Below are 19,088 nucleotides of genomic sequence, written 5' to 3'. Positions count from 1 at the left end.
GACACAACAACCAATAACTGTCTACTCACACTGGAAGAACTCTTTCTACTCCGAAAATGTAGTTCATTTAATTCTTTGTTTCTACAACTCTCAGTCTTTAAAGACATGATTTTTTTTTTTGCAATGTATCTGGATTTTTAAGGTGTTGCAGTGAAATCGGTGGCCTACCATCAGCTAGTTTTACATTTCCCCCCTAACTGATCGCATTGTAAAGTCATTTTAAGATTTCTCTCTTATTTTCATTTTATTTGGGGTAAGAAATTTTTTTTTACTTGCCATTTTAATCATATTTTTTCACATCTTTGGGATTTTGATATGTAGGTTCATCCTGAATGTAATTTTGTTTTCTTTTTTGCTTCCTTTCTCTTCGTACTTATCACTTAGGGTTTAGTGGTTTTGTAGTTACCTCCTTTTCTCCTTCTGGGAGCCTCCAGACCAGAGCTGTGTTTTGTATTGGCAGTTTGTGGTTCCTACTCCCATGGAGCCATCAGGAGGCTTCTTTTAAGTCATGATTGCAAACTTCCTCTACCTAGGACAATGTGGACAACATCTTCAGCTTTCTGTTATGGGCAGGGATGAGCTCCCTCAGTTTCTGGTTCCAATCAGTGAGTTTAGCTCCACTCTCCTGCTTCATGCATATGTGTGTGTGGTATGGGAGAGAGTGGTGTTTTCAGCCTGTGAGCCTATGAGAATATGAATTGCTTCTACCTTTATCTTCTTCTAGACCTGGGCTCCAGCAGGTGTCCTGCTGTATGCCTGCTTATCTGTTGATATTTCTGCTCTTTTGTCTTTCTGTGGAGATGCCCATCATGTTTTTGACCATGACTGTCTTTTTAATTCCAGTTTTTATATTTTATCCACCTTAGCTATGCGTTTGAGTTGAGAGGAGATGACTGTGTTCACAAATAACATTGCAGTGCAATTTCCTCCAAGAGTTGAATTTGAGATTTTTTTTTTTTTTTTTTAGCCATTGTTTTTTGGCCTTAAATAACTAGTGCATATAATCTTCTTTGGGATATAATAGGCCAACATCTCCCACTATCTCCTTTGTGTACTCAAGAACCTCAGTGTTATAGAAGCAGGTTTGGATCAGTAACTTTTTCAGAATGTAGCATTGAATTCCACAAAAAATCGGTCATTAATAAGTCTCTCCCCAGATTTCCCAAACAAAGGAAATGAGATTTAAATGAAGACTCTATGTGACCTCAACTCATAGTGATGTATATCTAATACATATTACATACCAAGTATTGAAACACATCTTTCACCATTGTCATCAACAAATAAAAAGCCAGAGATTTCAAGCAAGCTTATTTTCCTTTTATCTTTGGTCAATTGTTAAAAATTTTTCAGATATCTTTAATTTTTACCTTTGCCTTTGGATCACTCCTCTTTCATTGGGCAAGCATTTACTGGGCATAGCATTGTGATTAGGATATGTGTCAATAGCACATCGGCAGACAGATCTTGGGCAACATCCATTCAGGAACTTCTCATGTTGCTTTCCTAAAAATATCTCCCCAACGTTCTTTACTAATGTGAAATGTTCATCATCACTCTCCTTTGAGGGGCAAAAAACTTTTGTTATAGTCAAATATCTTTAAAAAATTTTCTTTTTGAAGAGTCCCATTGCCATAATATATCGGAAGAGATTAATTCAAACCTGATTTGAACAGGATACAAGCAAGTGCCAGAGAGAACTGTCTAGAACAAGATATTTATGAGGTTCATGGAAATGCCCCCCTGGATTGCCAGGAGATGGTGGGAAGGCACCATTCAATTGTCACCAACAGGAGAAAAAACACCTAGGTTGAGGAAGATGGTTCTAAAATGAAAAGTTGAGGGGCGCCTGTGTGGCTCAGTCGGGTAAGCGTCTGGCTTCAGTTCAGGTCATGATCTCAGTCTGTGAGTTTGAGCCCTGCGTCAGGCTCTGTGCTGACAGCTCAGAGCCTGGAGCCTGCTTCGGATTCCGTGTCTCCGTCTTTCTCTGCCCCTCCCCTGCTCCTGTTCTGTCTCAAAAATAAATAAAAACATTAAAAAAAATTAAAACGAAAAGTTGGGAGGCAGTTTTACAGAGGAATATTTCTGACCTGGAGCATCTGAAAAGCACCTTGTTTGTACAGGCATGCATATGGAGATGCCCATAGCATTGGGAAAGTCAGAGAGAACCTACTCAAAGGGTGAGCAGAGTGTGTTTGTACATGTCTGCTGCCTCCATGCAGACACTGATGCCCAGGTTCCGGGAATCACAGGAGCAGGATGACTGGGAAGGACACCTCCTCCAGCTTCTATCCACTGCCTTGACTGAAACACAGTTGGTCGTGGCGAGAACATGGGACCCCAGGCATACGTTACAGGTACTGGTTCTGGTGTAAAAGCAGGTATCTTCCAAAGTGTCTTAACAGACAGCAATGGGGATAACTCAACTGCTCCCAGATACAAATGATCTCACAGGAAGAGAATTTTTTTAAAAGCTTAACAAGTTATAGTATATGTCTATACGATGGATTCATTTATGTACAATTTTCATTTGGTTATCAAATACGTATCGAGTGCTTCCTATGTGCTATGAAAAGGAAGCGCTAGGTCCTGGAAATACAGATGAACAAGATGTAGTCCCAGTTCTCAAGGGGCTCACAGCTCATTGGAGAAGATAGACAAGCACACAGGGAGGCACCAAGAAGAGTGGAAGGTGCACAGAATGTCCCCCTCAGGAGAGGGGAGTGAATGGCTGGACCCAGGAACACTGAGGGACTGAATCCCCCCCCAGAACATGCTGCTTCTTACATGTTTTCCCTGAAGAAACGTGAAGAATAACAGCCTTTCTTTCACTTTATGAGAAGGATGTGGGAATATGAGAAGAATCTACATCACGTTGGTAAGCAGGATTTGGAAGCTTCTTTAAGTTTGGATCTTCTTTAGAAAACCAAAGCTCCCTTTGGGGCATCTGGGTGGCTCAGTCGGCTAAGCGTCTGACTTGGGCGCAGGTCATGATCTCACGGTCTGTGAGTTCAAGTCCTGCGTCGGGCTCTGTGCTGACAGCTCAGAGCCTGGAGCCTGTTTCGGATTCTGTGTTTCCTTCTCTCTCTGTCCCTCCCCCACTCGTGCTTTCTCTCTCTCTCTCTCTCTCTCTCTCTCTCTCTCAAAAATAAATAAACATTAAAAAAATTAAAAAAAAAAGAAAACCAAAGCTCCCTGCCCCCACCCTCTTACCCCTCACCTCCCCACCAACAAGAAAGACAGTGGATGAGCAAGTATGAGGCATACAGAACCTGTAGGAACCTGCACTTGGCCATTGGTCACATTTATCCAGACATGCAATCCCTTGGTTCAGCCCTCTAGGAAGTCAGACTAGGCTGTTCTCATCAATTTTCAGGATCCAAAAGAGGGAAGTACTGAAAATGACCCTCCTTTATCGTAAAAATTGTGGTGCCTATTGTGTTGCACAAATAAAAAACAAACTACTAGAGAAAAAAGCAAGTACGAGCATTCTAAGTTTCTCATTTACACGATGTGAAATTTTAGAGGATTTACAAATATCTGGAGGTTGGCCATAGTGTAGAATAACGATACCTGCCGCCACTTCTTGAGATATTACTATGTGCTGGGTACTGTGTTAAGTGCTTGATAGGCATAACTCATTTTGTATTATTGTTTCCATTCAATACATTAGGTCTAGAGGTCACAGCATGGTGTCTCCTGGGAAGTGAAAGAGATTCACTGTGAGCAGAGTATGGTCTGGAAGGTGGGTAATGTTGAAGGATGAGGCTACAAGGTAGGGAGGGGACACATTCTGAACGACTAAGAAATGCGGATTTTTCTGACTCAAAACAAACCAAATGAGATTGCGGAATTAACCATAGCCAAATGTGCCCAGCCAGCTGGGAGTTTTGGCGTTGTGGTTTCTTTCTCACCCCTGAGGTTCCCAAATATCTTCTTGCTTGGGAAATCCCCTCCAATGGCAGGTCTGTGCCCATCTACTAACCAAGTCCTCCCTCTCCTCTCTGCAGACTGGCCCATCACCAGGTGGGAGACAGCCATACAGAGCTGCAGCCCCACAGCACCCCCCCCCCAACCCCAGGCAGGGGCTAGTGAGGGGAGGGCAGCCACCAGCGTTGGCCTCCCCCAGGCTTGCCCAGAAAATGGTTTTCTCTGGGCCTAATTAAGGATGGCCTGATGTCTACGCAGCTACACTTAAGTCTTTGTTGGCGTGCTATTGTTCCCACCGAGCGTGACAAGGCCTAAAAGCTCTATTCTGGTTGCCTCAGCCAAGTGCCAAAGGGGAAAGAAATTAAAAAAAAAAAAAATCACTACTTTCATTCACTAAACATGCCCATTTGCTTGTTTTTCTATTTTATTGCATTAGTCATTGCTATAAACCCTACGTGGTCTATTTTTTTCCCCCTTTTTATGATAGTGACATTCCAAAGCCAGGTAAGCTCTCAAAGCACGAGACAGGCCTATAACACGTATCCAGAGACATTGCTTACAAATCCAACGAACGTCCCCCTCCGTATGGATCCCCAGAGGCTCCCAGGCCTGGAAATCCTTTGTCACTTCGCCATTCAGAGACCCTCTGAAAGGAAACCATCATCATTTTGGTGCGTGGTATTGACCACATTCTTCCTTCTTTATTCCAAAAACTGGAGTTGCCTGATTTAGCAAATCAATGTGAGTTGCAGGTTAATAATAAATAATTGTTCAGTGTCAATAATGCCCTGAACAATTTTTGGAATAGCCTTATCCTGAAGTATTATTTCACCCAGCAACCTTACCTCCAGCTCAACTCTGTAGACTCATATTGAGTGCTCTCTCGATGCTAAGCATTGTACTAGGTGCTGAGGAGTCATTCATGAATCAGACACACGTTTCCCCCTGAAGGGGTTCAAAGTCCAAGAAGGTGGAGAGAAGTAAGCAACTAATAAAAATAAATCTAAATACTGACCAGACAACTCACACGTATCCACTCCACCCAAATGCACATGCACGAACACCAACCAAACGTAAATTGCATGTAAGTGTGAATTTGAACATACACGAAACTGCAAATCAATAAAATGTTAGTGCGTGGAAAAGTATTCGGGACTACAAAACCACAATAACAACAGCAACACACAGAATAATGCTTCAACCAATTAAGATTCAACCCTAGAATGCAAGAGGGAGTTCAAGATGCAAATATCTACCAATGTAACACATCACGTTATGAAGTCAAAAAATTGATAATCTCGACATGTATCGAAAAGGAACTTGCCGAGTAAATGTTTATTCATGACAGACAAGTACTTAATATGACAAGATACAGAAAAAACATTTATTCCTAATGACAAGCACAACAAAAGTCTTAAAAAAACAGGAATAAATACCTGTGTGGCAACCATAGACATATGGTTGTGTGTGGAACTAAACATAATTTATCACATGTGCAGGTCTACATGAAGGAATTTTTTTTTAAACTTAAGCAATTGTTTTTACGTTTATTCATTTTTGAGACAGAGAGAAACAGAGCATGAGTGGGGGAGGGGCAGAGAGAGAGGGAGACACAGAATCCGAAGCCGGCTCCAGGCTCCGACCTGTCGGCACAGGGCCCGATGCCGGGCTCGAACTCACAGACTGTGAGATCATGACCTGAGCCGAAGTTGGAAGCTTAACCGACTGAGCCACCCAGGCGCTCCTACATGAAGTAAACTTTAAAACTAAGGATCCCGTGGGGCGCCTGGGTGGTTCAGTTGGCAAAGCGATCAACTCTTGATTTTCACTCAGGTCATGATCTCACAGTCGTGGGATCAAGCCCCGTGTCGGGCTCTGTGCTGATCATGGAACCTATTTGGGACTCTCTCCCCCCCTCTCTCCACCCCTCCCCTGCTTGCCCGCTGTCTCTCAAAATAAATAAATAAACTTTAAAAAAATAAAAAATAAATAAAACTAAGGGTCACAAAAGTGGTTCTGTGCTAATAAAAGATGTGCTGAGTTCCTAGATAGAAAGCCTCAATTTTATAGAGCTCTCAGGTTTTTTTCAAAATTAATCTCTAACCGGCAATCTTAATGAAAATATCCAGATGGTTTTTTTTTCTTAACTTGATACTATTATGTGAAATTCACCTGAATAAACACCTGAAACTTTCCAAAAAGAAGAAAAATCAGAGGAGATTAGTGTTACCAGGTGTTCAAATGTAGTATATAGTTACAATAAAATTATACTTTGGACTTGAAGAAAATAATTTCAGGTGAAAAAAATCAGTGGAATGGAATAGAGAGAAGAGAAATAAATGCAAATATATGTGAGCGCTAAGCATACGATGAAAGAGTTTAAAATCCGTTGGATAAAGAGAGTTTTTCAAACTGAAGTACAGTGGACATACAGAGTTACATTAGTTTCAAGGGTAAGAGATTATTTTATTTTATTTTATTTTCAACGTTTTTTATTTATTTTTGGGACAGAGAGAGACAGAGCATGAAAGGGGGAGGAGCAGAGAGAGAGGGAGACACAGAATCGGAAACAGGCTCCAGGCTCCGAGCCATCAGCCCAGAGCCTGACGCGGGGCTCGAACTCACGGACCGCGAAATCGTGACCTGGCTGAAGTCGGACGCTTAACCGACTGCGCCACCCAGGCGCCCCAAGAGATTATTTTAAAAGATACTACAGTTGGACCACAGATTTAAACATGGAAAACCACAGCTACATAAGTTTCCCCAAATGAGAAGTATAAGAAGCTTTCATAAAGCGGACACATAATTCAGCAATTATAGAAGAATAGAATGGCAATGTTGAGGAATTAAAATTCAAAGTTATCTGTAAGCAAAACTATATACGGAAAGTGAAAAAAGAAGAAAAACATCTGTTAGACATATCAAAAAGGGCTATTTGTTTTAACAAAGAGTTCATAAAAGCACTGAGAATAAAGAATAACACCCACTCAAAAAAATATGCATGAAGCTTGTGAATAAGCAACTAACAGAAAAAAGAATGGACAATTTCTCATAATTTCATAACATCAGCAGTCATTCTGTGTAACTTATCAGATAGGCAAAAGATAATGGATTTGGTAATATCGAAAATTGGCAATTTACATAGAGAAATAGGCTTGCTACGCCATCGGTGGGCATGTAAGACCTTCCTACTGGACACCTAGGTGATATCTACCAGAGCTAGAAATACACGCCTGTTCCCTGTGACTGCTAAGGTCACTTGTAGGAATCTATCTTTCAAATACATGTATCTTCTTGCAAATATTTGCCGAAGTAAATGTACAAGGTTATTCACTAGAGTGTTTGTAATTTGGAGCGGGGAGGGGAAGCATAGAGCCCACTGTTATGGGATTGGTTAAAACTTTTGGGGGTGTATCTGTTTGATGGGCAAATATGAAGTCAGTGAAAAGAGTGGAGTATGAGGTTATGCTGATATGGAGGGATCCCTGGAGGAGTGTTAGTGTGAAAATATAAAGCTGAGGTGAATGGTGTGATACAGTCTCGTGTGAAAAAACATATGTTTTGTATATGATATATAAATAGAGATACGTATGCATAGAATATTATGCAAACATAGATAAGATATATAAATAAGTATAGACAGAAAATAGCTGTGAGACTCATGTACTGGCAAATGCAAACTTGTTTGCAAGAACAAAAACTGTTCATCGTGTTGACCACTGAGAGTCGAGATTGAGAATCAGAAGAGGAGGCAAACTGTCCCATTTTCTGCCTTTCTCCACGCATTGAATTTCCTAGGCATACGCATGTATAGCTTTTAATTTTGCCTCCATGCCATCTGGACTTATATGGGGCTGTGGGATTAAAGACTTTTTTTTTTTTTTAATTATCTTTATTTTTAAGAGTCGGGTACACTTTACTTGTGACAATAGCAGTGAATGCAATATTCGGAGAACTTATTGTCTGGGTTTTGTAACATCCGATCCTACCAAAATCCCACCCGTCCTCTTGCCCCTTCTCCCCCGCCCAGCAGTACAGCCCAGGGTCTGTCATTTACTTAAGGCACCCCCCCTGCACGTCTGCACTTCCCTCCACCTTCCTAGCCTCGTGTTTAAGTCCAAGCACAAATGGAGGACTGACGCTATTGGATTAACTGAACCAGTCACAGCTCCAATATTTTGCATCTGCCAGGCTCCTGTGTGTCTTTTCTTTGCCCCCACCAAGTGCTGGCCTGGGATCCCCCATGCTTGAGCGGTGCTGGCCACCTCCCAGCCTATCCCTCCAGAGGAAGCTTCCCAGGGAGGCTGCGTAGTCGGTGAGACTCCAGGTAAAATTCAGGCGCTGCCTCTTGCTGGCTGATGACCCTGCTTCACTTGTCCAAGCCTCAGTACCTTCAACTGTCAAATGGGAATAATAGCATCCTCCTCCTAGCTCTGCTGCGGGCATTCAGTGAAATAGTGTATGTCTTCAGTCGGGGGGGGAGAGAAAAGCTAGCTTCCCTTTGCTTTTTATTTCTCTTTAACTCCCCATAGTTTTATTTCCTTATGGTGGGGGGAAGAAGGGAAGGAAGGCTATTGCTACTTCACCAACCAATGTGACAGAGTTACAGGGTGACTTAGCAATGACAGCCTTGGAGCTGTCCCTCTTCCATATCCTGTCCACCCTTCCATTACCAGGTACCCGAGTCGGAGAGCTTCACCGCCCCAGTGGCTGATGGGCTCCCAGAAGCTCTCCTGGAGTGAGCTCAGGTTTTGCCAATCTTTTCGTCTTCGCCATCTGATTTATAAGACACACGCCTATGACCCGGAGGTCTCTGGGCACGGGCATCCAAATAGAAAAGAGCCATTAAAGTTCAATCAAACCCAGTGGGTAAACTTCCAAGTGTGCGGTGAGCCAGGGGCCCGGAAACCTAAGCTCTCCATGAAGGAGCACCGTCAGCCCCAGCCTGGTGCAGGTGCAGGCAGACCACAGTCCTTGCTTTGATTCTCCTACCAGGACCATGGGGCAGGTTCTTGTTGCCATTATTAGCATTCGGGAGAATTCAGCTTTTGTTTATTTTCTTTGGAATTTTCCAATTCCCCTTTAACATGACTCAAGTAAATCCATAAATCCATACTCTTTTTTTTTTTTTCAACGTTTATTTATTTTTGGGACAGAGAGAGACAGAGCATGAACGGGGGAGGGGCAGAGAGAGAGGGAGACACAGAATCGGAAACAGGCTCCAGGCTCCGAGCCATCAGCCCAGAGCCTGACGCGGGGCTCGAACCCACGGACCACGAGATCGTGACCTGGCTGAAGTCGGACGCTTAACCGACTGCGCCACCCAGGCGCCCCCATACTCTTAAAGCTTGTTCTATTTAAAAAGATAGGAAGGCAATGAAGGTGGTCCCCACAGGTTATGGCTGTAGCCTCCGGAGAGCACATACCCGCCGGCAAACTTCACGTCAGCTGCAGAGAAGCAGATGCGGCATTTAAGTCTCTGTAGCTTTGGTTTCCTCATCTGTAAACTGGGATAATAGCATTCTCTACTTGAGGATCAAGTTAAGCCCAAAACATGAAGCACCTAGCAAGGGCCGGGCACAGTAAGCCCACAAGTGGTGTTGTCTATTACTATGATGGATCGGCACCATAGGAAGCGATTTAAAAGTGAACTCTAGGGGCAGTGCCTGGGTGGCTCAGTTGGTGAAGCCATCTGACTCTTGATCTCAGCTCAGGTCATGATCTCAGGGTCATGATTTTGGGATTATGACCTCATGGTCATGAGTTCAAGCCCTGTGTTGGGCTGTGCACTGGGTGTGGAGCGTACTTAAAAAAAAAAGAGAGAGAGAATTCTAGGGGTAGAGTGCCTGGGGTTCTAATCCAGTCTCTGCCATTTGCTGGCTGCATGACTTTGTCACTACTTAACCTGTCTGTGCCTCCGTTTACTCCTCTGGGAAATAGGAATGATAATGGTCTCCACATCAGGTAGATGTTGTGAGAGTCAGTTTAGTCAGTACGTGCAAAGCGCTACTTAGAGCCTGGTGCATAATGTGTACTATGAACGTGCTTGTTTTTAAAAGCATTGCTAACGACAAACACCCAACTGAAGGAGTCCAAAACGGCGAAATTAAGAAAATATGTATACACGCACATAACCAACCACGGTGAAAGCAGCCAGAACGCAACGAGATGGTGTCAGAAAACAAATTTTATAAACAGGAAGGTAGAATTGATAAATACACTGAAATGAAACAAGCTCACACACACAACGCCGAAAACGCAAGCTTCCGGTGGGCAGCAAAGGGACAGAAGACACATAAATGGAATCAGCAACGCGAGCACGACGTTCCAAAACCGAGGCTGGAAATGCCTGAGGTGGGAGGTGGGCCCGGCACAGCCTGTAGCTGGTGGAGTCCGTGTTGGCAGAAGGCCCTCTTCGGAGACATGCGGTCTGCCTCCAAGTGGGGCTGTTTCTACCTCTCCCCACCACTGGGTATCAGCCACCTGGTGCCAGCTGTGCTGCCCCAGGCACGAGCTTTCTTTGTCGTCCCCGTCTCTGTCAGGGTCTCTTCTCAGAGACCCACTGTTGGCCCCATCTTCCCCAGGAGATCCGCCTCAGACCTCCTCTTGCCTTCCCACATGGGGTGGGGGGACCACCCGGCTTTGCAGCCAGCTTCCCACCCACCAGTCCACTCAGGGGCCGTCACCAGCCTGGAGAAGTGACCTGGAAAATGACAAAGGAGATTTTCTTCCTCCTCATCCGGTCCATCTTCTGGGTCCCCCCGCCCTCCTCACCACACCAAAGACCCTGGGAGACGGATGTGAATCAATAAACATGAACCTGTGCCCGATACTTGGAGAATATTCGACTGGTGTGGTAGCAGGTGGTGGGGTATAAGAGAAAGAACTGACTTCCTCCTGCTTTCCAAGATCTCAAATGCGTTGAAGGGAGAAACCGTGCAGATACTGGATGCAACCAAAAATACGTCAATAGAACAGCCCACGGAGTGTTTGCGAAATCTAAGTGTTTGCCCCTGGCAGTGAGTGCCTTGGGCAGACGAGGAAGGGAAGAGATGGCTCTACTATGGCGGAGGAAGGAACCTCTTCGAAGGACCAACGATGTGGTGGTTGGAAATATGGGCGAGAGAACACAGGGGAAACTTCAGTGACTCAGAGGTATCCAGGACTCCGTCTAGGCCCCACGTTAGGCCCCCAAAACACGAAGTGTTCACTCATTTGGCCTGGGTGGAAGGTGCCACTATCAGGGCCCCATCCTCCATGAGGAGACCGAGGCCCAAGGGAGTAGCCGGCCCGTGTTCTCGCAGTTGCCAAGCACGAGGACTCAGACCTGTCCTTTTGACGCACCCCCCCCCCCCGCCCCGCCTCAGCTTTGCTGCCACAGACGGTGTGTGTGTTTGGATTTGGCACTTACTAGCAGCCTGTTTCCTCAGCCTTAAAATGGAGGTGATGATACTACGCCATGGGCGTAGTCATTGAGTCTCATCTCAGTGAGAGAAGTAAAGTCCCCAGTTTATAGTACATGCTCAGACGTCCCTGGCCATCCCTTCCACAGTCTCCCAGAACCTACCTTTGAGCGTTATGCACGTTAGTTCCTACCCCGCAGGGTCAGCGCTTCTGAAAGGCCCGTCAGATTTCCAAGCCTTTCCTCAGAGGGTTTCCTCTACCTGGGCTGCCTTCTCCTTCTGTGTCCAGGCTTCCAAAACTGACAAGCCTCCAAGTCCCCATTTATGTAGCATTTACCCATGAAATCTCCGGTGGTCTCCAGTGGTAAGTGGCTTTTCTTCCCTCTGGTCCCCTGGGGTTTTCTGGGTGGGTTGCTTCTGAGCACCCTGGGCCTCAGCTCTGCCACCTAGGAAAGGGGACGATGACCACCCCTCCCCACAGGAACTGTGCAAGACGTGCTCCACTTGGACAGAGCACAATGAGCGCCTGACGGTATGAACTAACCATTGCAGCTAACCATTGATTTTGGTTTCTTTTCTCTCCTAGATGAGAGATTAGGGCAGGGATATTGTTAAATAACGTTTTGGTTTTTCCACGATCCCTAGCGCGGAGCCTGGAACGTAAGAGGTGCTCAGGGAGTGAGGGTTGAAGGGAACAGAGATCAAGCTAAAGATCGCACAACAGGAGAGGTTGACCTGTATTCACAAGAGAGGCTCGGTTCACATCTGCTGTGCGCTAAGCGCTTACGGTTTGCAAAGCCTCATGCTAAGTGCTATAGAGAATATCAGAAGAAACCCTGGGATGTTGTCTGGCTCCAGAGACTGGCAGTCTGGTTGGGACTGAGAGAGGGTCTGGCACACCATTGATCCGCAAAACACAGCGATTCCAGAAGCAGTGAGGCCACCCTTGGGTAAGCTTGTGAAAAAGGTCTGACAGAATGCAAGTCCTGTGGCTACAGGGACGTTCTCTTCTTTATCTGCTGCTAGATGTCCTGTGTCTAGCCACGTGTCACAAGTTTCATGGGGCCACTCAAAAGCACACCATGGGTTATATGAATGAAATATGGAAATCATCCTGAGGGGCAGGAGAGAAATGGTGTGAGTTGCTGGGGAAGAAAAAGAAAGGTGTTTTAGGTAGACAGAAACCAAAACAACAACAACAACAACAACAAAAACCCCACTATGCACAGAGGACAGGTAGCAGAAGTTTGCAGGCAAAATATTAGGGACAGGCTATATAGCCAACAATTAAAAAGGTGGTTATGTAAGTGATGACACTGCACTCAATGTAATTACTTCTGGGCATTAAAAATCAAGTTTGCATAGACCTTACAACAAGATAGAATTATGAGTGACAAAGGCAATGATAGAAAATCGCGTGGACCCGAAGATTATAGCTATTAAAGCTAAAAGCAGAGACTAGAAGCAAGCACAACAGACTATTGGAAGCGGCTTTCTTTAAAGCCTAGGTTTATGGATGATTGTTTTCCCCTCTCTTTGTTCTCTTTTTTCCGGGTTTCTCAAAATTTCTATGACCGTACACAGTTTTTATGGAAAACACAATGAAATTATGAACTTGAATTGTATAATAGATCTACACTAAGTAAAGTGTTTTCTAGAAATAAGCGGACTCCCGGAGGTGATAGTCACGGACTCTAGTGCGATGTGTGTAAATATCCCTTCCCTTTCCTGATTTTGATAATGGAGAAGATAATGAGTATGTTTTACATGCATAACATTGTAGGGGGTGCATGTGTGATTCTCTCTCTCTGTCCCTTAACTTGAGATTAGTGCATGTGTTTATATCCTTATGATATATACAAACACACATATATACACACATACACTGGACCAGAACATAGCTGGGGTGAGGAAATGTGGACAGATGGCTAGACTGGTGGGTAATAGAACAGGATAGACCCCTGGTGTGTGCTGGTAAGTTCAAAGGTGTGTTACCGACTGAGAGAGGCAAGACGTTCTATCCAAAACGCATCCTGGCTCTGAAATGGACTCAAAGTTTAAGAAATAAATGGGAAAACAGAGACTATTTGTGGGTTCCTTCCTTCCCACCACCTCTCCTCCCTGTCTCTGTGTCTCTCTCGCTCATGCATACCCGCGCACGCACACACACACCCTCTCTTCTTCTCCCTCTCTCTCCCTGTCTCTCCCTCTCCGACGGATGCGTGAGTTGTCCAGCCCCCAGGCTGCCGCAGCTGAAGAACACTGTCCCTCTGTCCCTGGGCATTTTGCCGGCTGGAAAGAGGCAAGCAGGGTTTGGGAGAAAATGTTTCTGACGCTGACAAAAGCCCAAAGTGGTCAAAACGGGCTGGTTTTTTTTTTTTTTTGAGAGAAAAGATCTATTTTTAGACCTGTCTGGGCGGGGCTGTGTTTTGAAAATAATTATTTAAGACTGAGAGTAATTCATTTAACGTGCAAGGAAGTTACTAATTTCAGAGAGAAATAAAGATCCTCAGAACCCAGATTCCTCTGAGCTCTACCTCAGCCTTAGCCTGGGGTGATCACTAACTCCTCTGGTGAGAAGACAATTTTATTTTAATTCTCATGCACTAGCTAAATAACTTCCATCCAAATGCCGGCTATCAATCTTTATGAGTAAATGATTGTCCTCACAATCAGGGTGTGGTACAGGGGAGGCTGACATACTTTAAGAGCTATAAAACTTCTTGGATGTAATTTTCTTCCTAGGCCATTATAAACATAACAACCTTATTTTTTTAATAGCTTAAGCCATTGAAACACTAAAAAGAAAAGACCTCAACAACAATGCAGATACTGCTTTGATAAAGGAGGACGAGATATATATATATATATATATATATATATATATATAGTTTCCATCTTAGAAAGAAAAATGACTTTCCCCTCACACTTTAAAATGTGAATGAATTAATTTAACTTTGAAATTCTCTTGACACTCCTTGAGGTAACAGGAGCCACATGTGGTAAAATTGGATTTGGCAAGCAAGACTTTTCCAAGCTTTCTTTTCTTTTCTTTTCTTTTCTTTTCTTTTCTTTTCTTTTCTTTTTTGCCTTCTCTTCCAGCAGCCTGGCTTGCAAGGGTCCCCCAACTCACTGGAGAAACACTTCTCCAATGGATAAGGCCCCCAAGCCTGAAATCCAAGCCATGACTTCACTGGGGAAGTAAATCGTTGATGGTTTCAGGGCTCTCGGCCTTTGGATTCGAAGAAGGGTAACTATCCAGAATTCAAAAGGACAGTGGAGGGAAGTCAGATGTCTTTTATTTACCTGATGAGGAAATGAAAGTTAAGGGGCTCAAATAACCTGCCAGGGTCACTTATGGTTGGTGACAGAGCTGGGACCAGAACCCAGGGTCCTGGGTTGGACCCCCGCCTGGAGGGTGTCACACAATTGCTCCTCTGTTTCACCCACAGAAAAGCCACAGCCCTGCCCCCCCCCCCCACGAACTCCCCCGTGGGACCTACCCCAGGGGGTCATGTGAAGGTGAAGTGAGTCCCTTCATGCAGTGTTTACAACAGTGCCTGGGACACAGTCAGTGCTCAGTCTTCTTCCTATCGGTTTAACCGGAAAGATGGTCCTCGTAACAGGAGAACCCAGACAGTGAGAAGTTTCCAGCACTGACCACCAATGAGAGGATGTGAAGGCCAGAATAATCGCTGATCATGTGTGAAATCTGTAACAGGAACTCAAGTCACTTACTCTTTCTTGACATGTTTACAATCATTAAAGCAAGGCTTCAGAATTATCGTTGCTCGCACTGAAAATACTTAAGCTTTGTCCTTATCTTTCTTTCTGTGAAGAAAAAGAAACGGGGCCGATGCGGGAGGTTCGGTGCCATTGTCACAAATATAAGAAGGCAGTTGTTTCCTGTGTTAAAGCTAAGTTTAATTTAAAGAATCTTTTGGTTTTTTTTTCCCCCCCCTAAAGAAGCTGGATATGGGTTGTACACAACCAGCAGATCTCTCAGTATCCTGCGCTCATGTCCTCGGGAAAAAGGATACAAGGATCCATCTGTGTTTCCTATGCATGTTGAATGGTTTTATATAATTTGTTGTGTCAAAAGAAGAAAACTGCCTGGTGACATGAGAGCTGTGTTTGTGCTCCCCCTCCAGACTCCTTTTTCTAAAATCTGAAGATTATGCCAGGATCTGGACTGCCTGCTAAACTTCTGGGAAGTTGTTGGCTCCTCCTCTCTGCCCCCAATCCCATAATTAGCTCCACCCCCCTCCCCACTCCATTGTGCCACAAAGGAGCCCCCTGCTCCCCGGGCTCCACACACTGATGGCCTTCCTGGTGGGCTGGGAGTGGAAGTACGTCAAGTTCAAGTTGGCCAAGTTCAGGGCACCTGTGGGGAGACTGGAAAGGGCAGCTCAGGCCCATGGACTGAGCCAGTCTCTGAATAGGCGGCACGACTCTCCCCTACCCAGGGATCTCCACTGCTCCGTCTGTTGGGTCTGTAAAGCTGCTTCTTACAAGGAAGCCTAGCCTCTGTGCCTGGCCTGCCGGGCTAATCAACAAATTGGCAATAAACACTGCTGTTATGGAGGGCATCCTTTGCACTTGACATTGTGTTAAGTGCCATCCACAAAGCGTCCCTTTCAATCCCCCCCAGCACCCCTCAGAGGCCAACATCACCCCCACGTCCTGGGTGACGCTCAGCAAGGTGAGGTACTCAGCCCAAGTTCACACGGCCAGCGAGGGGCGGGGCCTGTGCCTGAGCCTGTGTGCGCCCCCACCCGCACGATCCGGGACAGCAGAGCTGTGCCCTAATTTCTCCTGTGTTCCTCCTTTATGAGACAGCGAGGTTACATGTGGGCTTCAGCCTTAGAAAACAGACCGCTAGCGCCTCGGCCCTGTCAACATCTGCCTCGGTAGCTTTCGACAGAATGTATGGCTCTTCCATTAGATACGGGACAGTATTCAACCTTATTTTCTTAGATTCTAGATATTAATTCTGTCCAGCAGGTTCCTTGCATTTGTGACAGCCTCGACATGTGAGTATAAAGTTTTTCGGTCTAAGACATTGTTTTCTGCTTGTGCTTTTCAAAGTTTGCCTCAACCTGGGGATTTAATAGGACGAAGCCGTTTTCTCTTCAGATCATTGGATTGTATTTAGGCATCATGAAACTATGCAAATTCTCTCCCCTCAGGCTTGCTCTCGTTTAAAAATCAGACTCGAAATCTAGAGATGAGGTTGGGGCGCCTGGGTGGCGCAGTCGGTTAAGCGTCCGACTTCAGCTCAGGTCATGATCTCACGGTTCATGAGCTCGAGCCCCGCGTCGGGCTCAGTGCTGACAGCACGGAGCCTGGAGCCTGTTTCGGATTCTGTGTCTCCCTCTCTCTCTGCCCCTCCCCCCATTCATGCTCTGTCTCTCTCTGTCTCAAAAATAAATAAACGTTGAAAAAAAAATTTAAAAAACCCCACAAATCTAGAGATGAGGAAAGAGGTTGGAAAGGTCGCTGGTTAGAAAGAAATAATCCCTCTCCCCCCACCCTCACCCCCACCCCACGTGCACCTACGTCCTGTCTGGCTCCTTTCTACCAACCATGATGGACATCCCGGATGGGTTTGCCAGCGGTGTCCTAAAATCTCCCAGGACTTCTGTCCCATAAATACACTGGACGCAGCTTCCTCTTCGGGCACCTCCCTCTTTCTAAGGGTTAGTTTGGGGCCCACAACCTAGAAATGGTTTCTTCTTAAATAAATCATTGTGTCTTGGCTTTTCGACCCCGCACCCATTCATCAAAACCTGTTCCTTTGCTTAGCCTCTCCGATTGAGTTCCGTCCCCAACCAGTTCCCCTGTGAGCGGAATTTCCAGCTTGAAGGTTACTCTGATTTTGATCTTGAGTTTTTTAAAGACCTCCATCCCTCCCCTTCCCCGCCGGCAAAGCGCGGTTAGGGGTGAGGGATGCTGGGCGTTCCGTGGGAGAACCGTTTTAGCAACAAATCTGAGTGACCAAGTGCAGGAGCAGAGTTTGACCCTTTGAAAACCAAATCAGTATAATAATGAGGGGTGGGTTGTTGTTGTTGTTGCTTTTTCCCTCTGGGATTCTGATACACTGGATGTCTGATAAGCCTGCTGCCTGCAACTTCTCCCCTGAAGTACCAGGCAGGCTTTGGCTCTATCCTCCTGGCGTGCACCTGAGTCCCATGTTCGATCTATTTTTTAAACACGTCCCAAGGGAAGCGAATACTCAATTTTCGCTCTCATTTTCCAAATGCAGTTAGGTTATTAGTTTTGACTTAATGAAGAATAGTTGGTGGGAACAAGCCGGGCTCTGAAACACCAAGGAAAGAGTTGAGGGCTCTGAAGGGGGGGGGGGGGGGGGGGAAGGGAGAGGGGGCAGAGAATCAAGTCTTGCAACTAAGCACTTTTCACATTTCGCATTAAACAGTTTATGCCATTTTTTAAAAGAAGGAAAGAAATATTTTAGGTATTCTAAGCATAATGCTTAAACCACAAATTCTGTAAAAAATGAACAGCATAAGCTATTAGCAGCTGTATGCGTCATAAACACCTTAGGCGAAGACAATCAGATACTAATGCCAAGAGCACCTCGAAGCCATCAGTCTGCACAGCGCCCGACTTCTGCGATTTCATAAGATAAATGCTTCTGCTGTTTTAAGATGATGAAACTACAGCTAAGACGAATCTCCGTATTTTTCACCAGTGATTTAATAAAGGCCAGCTCTGAATAAATAGGGGACGGCCACTCTGGAAGCTTTTTGAGCTTTGCGCTGAAATGCGTTGGAACTTTCTTCCGTAAATTGATTGTATCCAAAGTTCTGATTCGTCCACGCATGGAAGGAAGACGTTTACACAGTCGTGGACGCGAAACGTTCCATGTAACGTGCTGCGGCTTCGTGGGGGAATTGAGGACAAGATGCTTTCTTGGGGCAAAGCGGGGGGCGGGGGAAGTTGACCCTACTTTTTTTTGGCCTGACATGGGTACCAAGGGAGATCGAAGAGAGAAGGAACTGAGTCCTGGATTTTGCTGTCCCTAAACTTAGGCTTCCCAAAAAAGTGCTCAATGTCCATGTGATGTCACACTTGCCTTTGGGTTTATTTTTGCGTCTCAGGCTGTGTTAAACCCATGCGATCAATGAGTAGTGAGACAGGTAGATGGATATGTAGACAGACAGTCAGAGGGGCAGATAGATAAACACACTTCAAGATATTACAGGTAATTACTTCCCAAAGTAGTCAAAATCCTTGGGGACAAGGCTGACTATAATTTTAGAGGATCTATTTAAATCGTATATTCATGAGTAAGAAAAGTTTCTTCTCCCCCATTTTTGACGAGTGATAGAGGAGAGCAAGCAAGAGAACAAATGAGGAAGAACGGATTTATTAATATTTCTTTGGGCCCATGTTCTCAGCAGCTAGTCGATTTAGTATGTCAACTAACCCCTTCCAGGGTTCCTGATCGGCTGTGCCTGTGCGTCTGTCCGTGTGTGCGTCTGTCCGTGTGTGCGTGTGCGCGTGCTTGGCATTGGTCTGCAGCCCGCTTTTCAAGATGACAAGAGCTTGTCAGGGGAAGGCAGTGGTCCCCGTGCGGGGTTTTGGCAGGGTGCCGGCTGTGTTGGCTCCTCCGAGGTTGAGGAAGCCCCCCCACCGCCTTGGAACACTGCGGCTGGGGGCCGTGTCTGTCCGAGGCCTACCCCCTGCCCTGGGCCCTGCTGACTTTAATTACTCCCTCCTTGGCTGAATTCA

This window comes from Herpailurus yagouaroundi, unplaced genomic scaffold (assembly GCF_014898765.1).
Source record: "Herpailurus yagouaroundi ecotype Mexico unplaced genomic scaffold, PumYag 140, whole genome shotgun sequence".
Classification (NCBI taxonomy): domain Eukaryota; kingdom Metazoa; phylum Chordata; class Mammalia; order Carnivora; family Felidae; genus Herpailurus; species Herpailurus yagouaroundi.
This window is presented reverse-complemented; position numbering follows the sequence as displayed.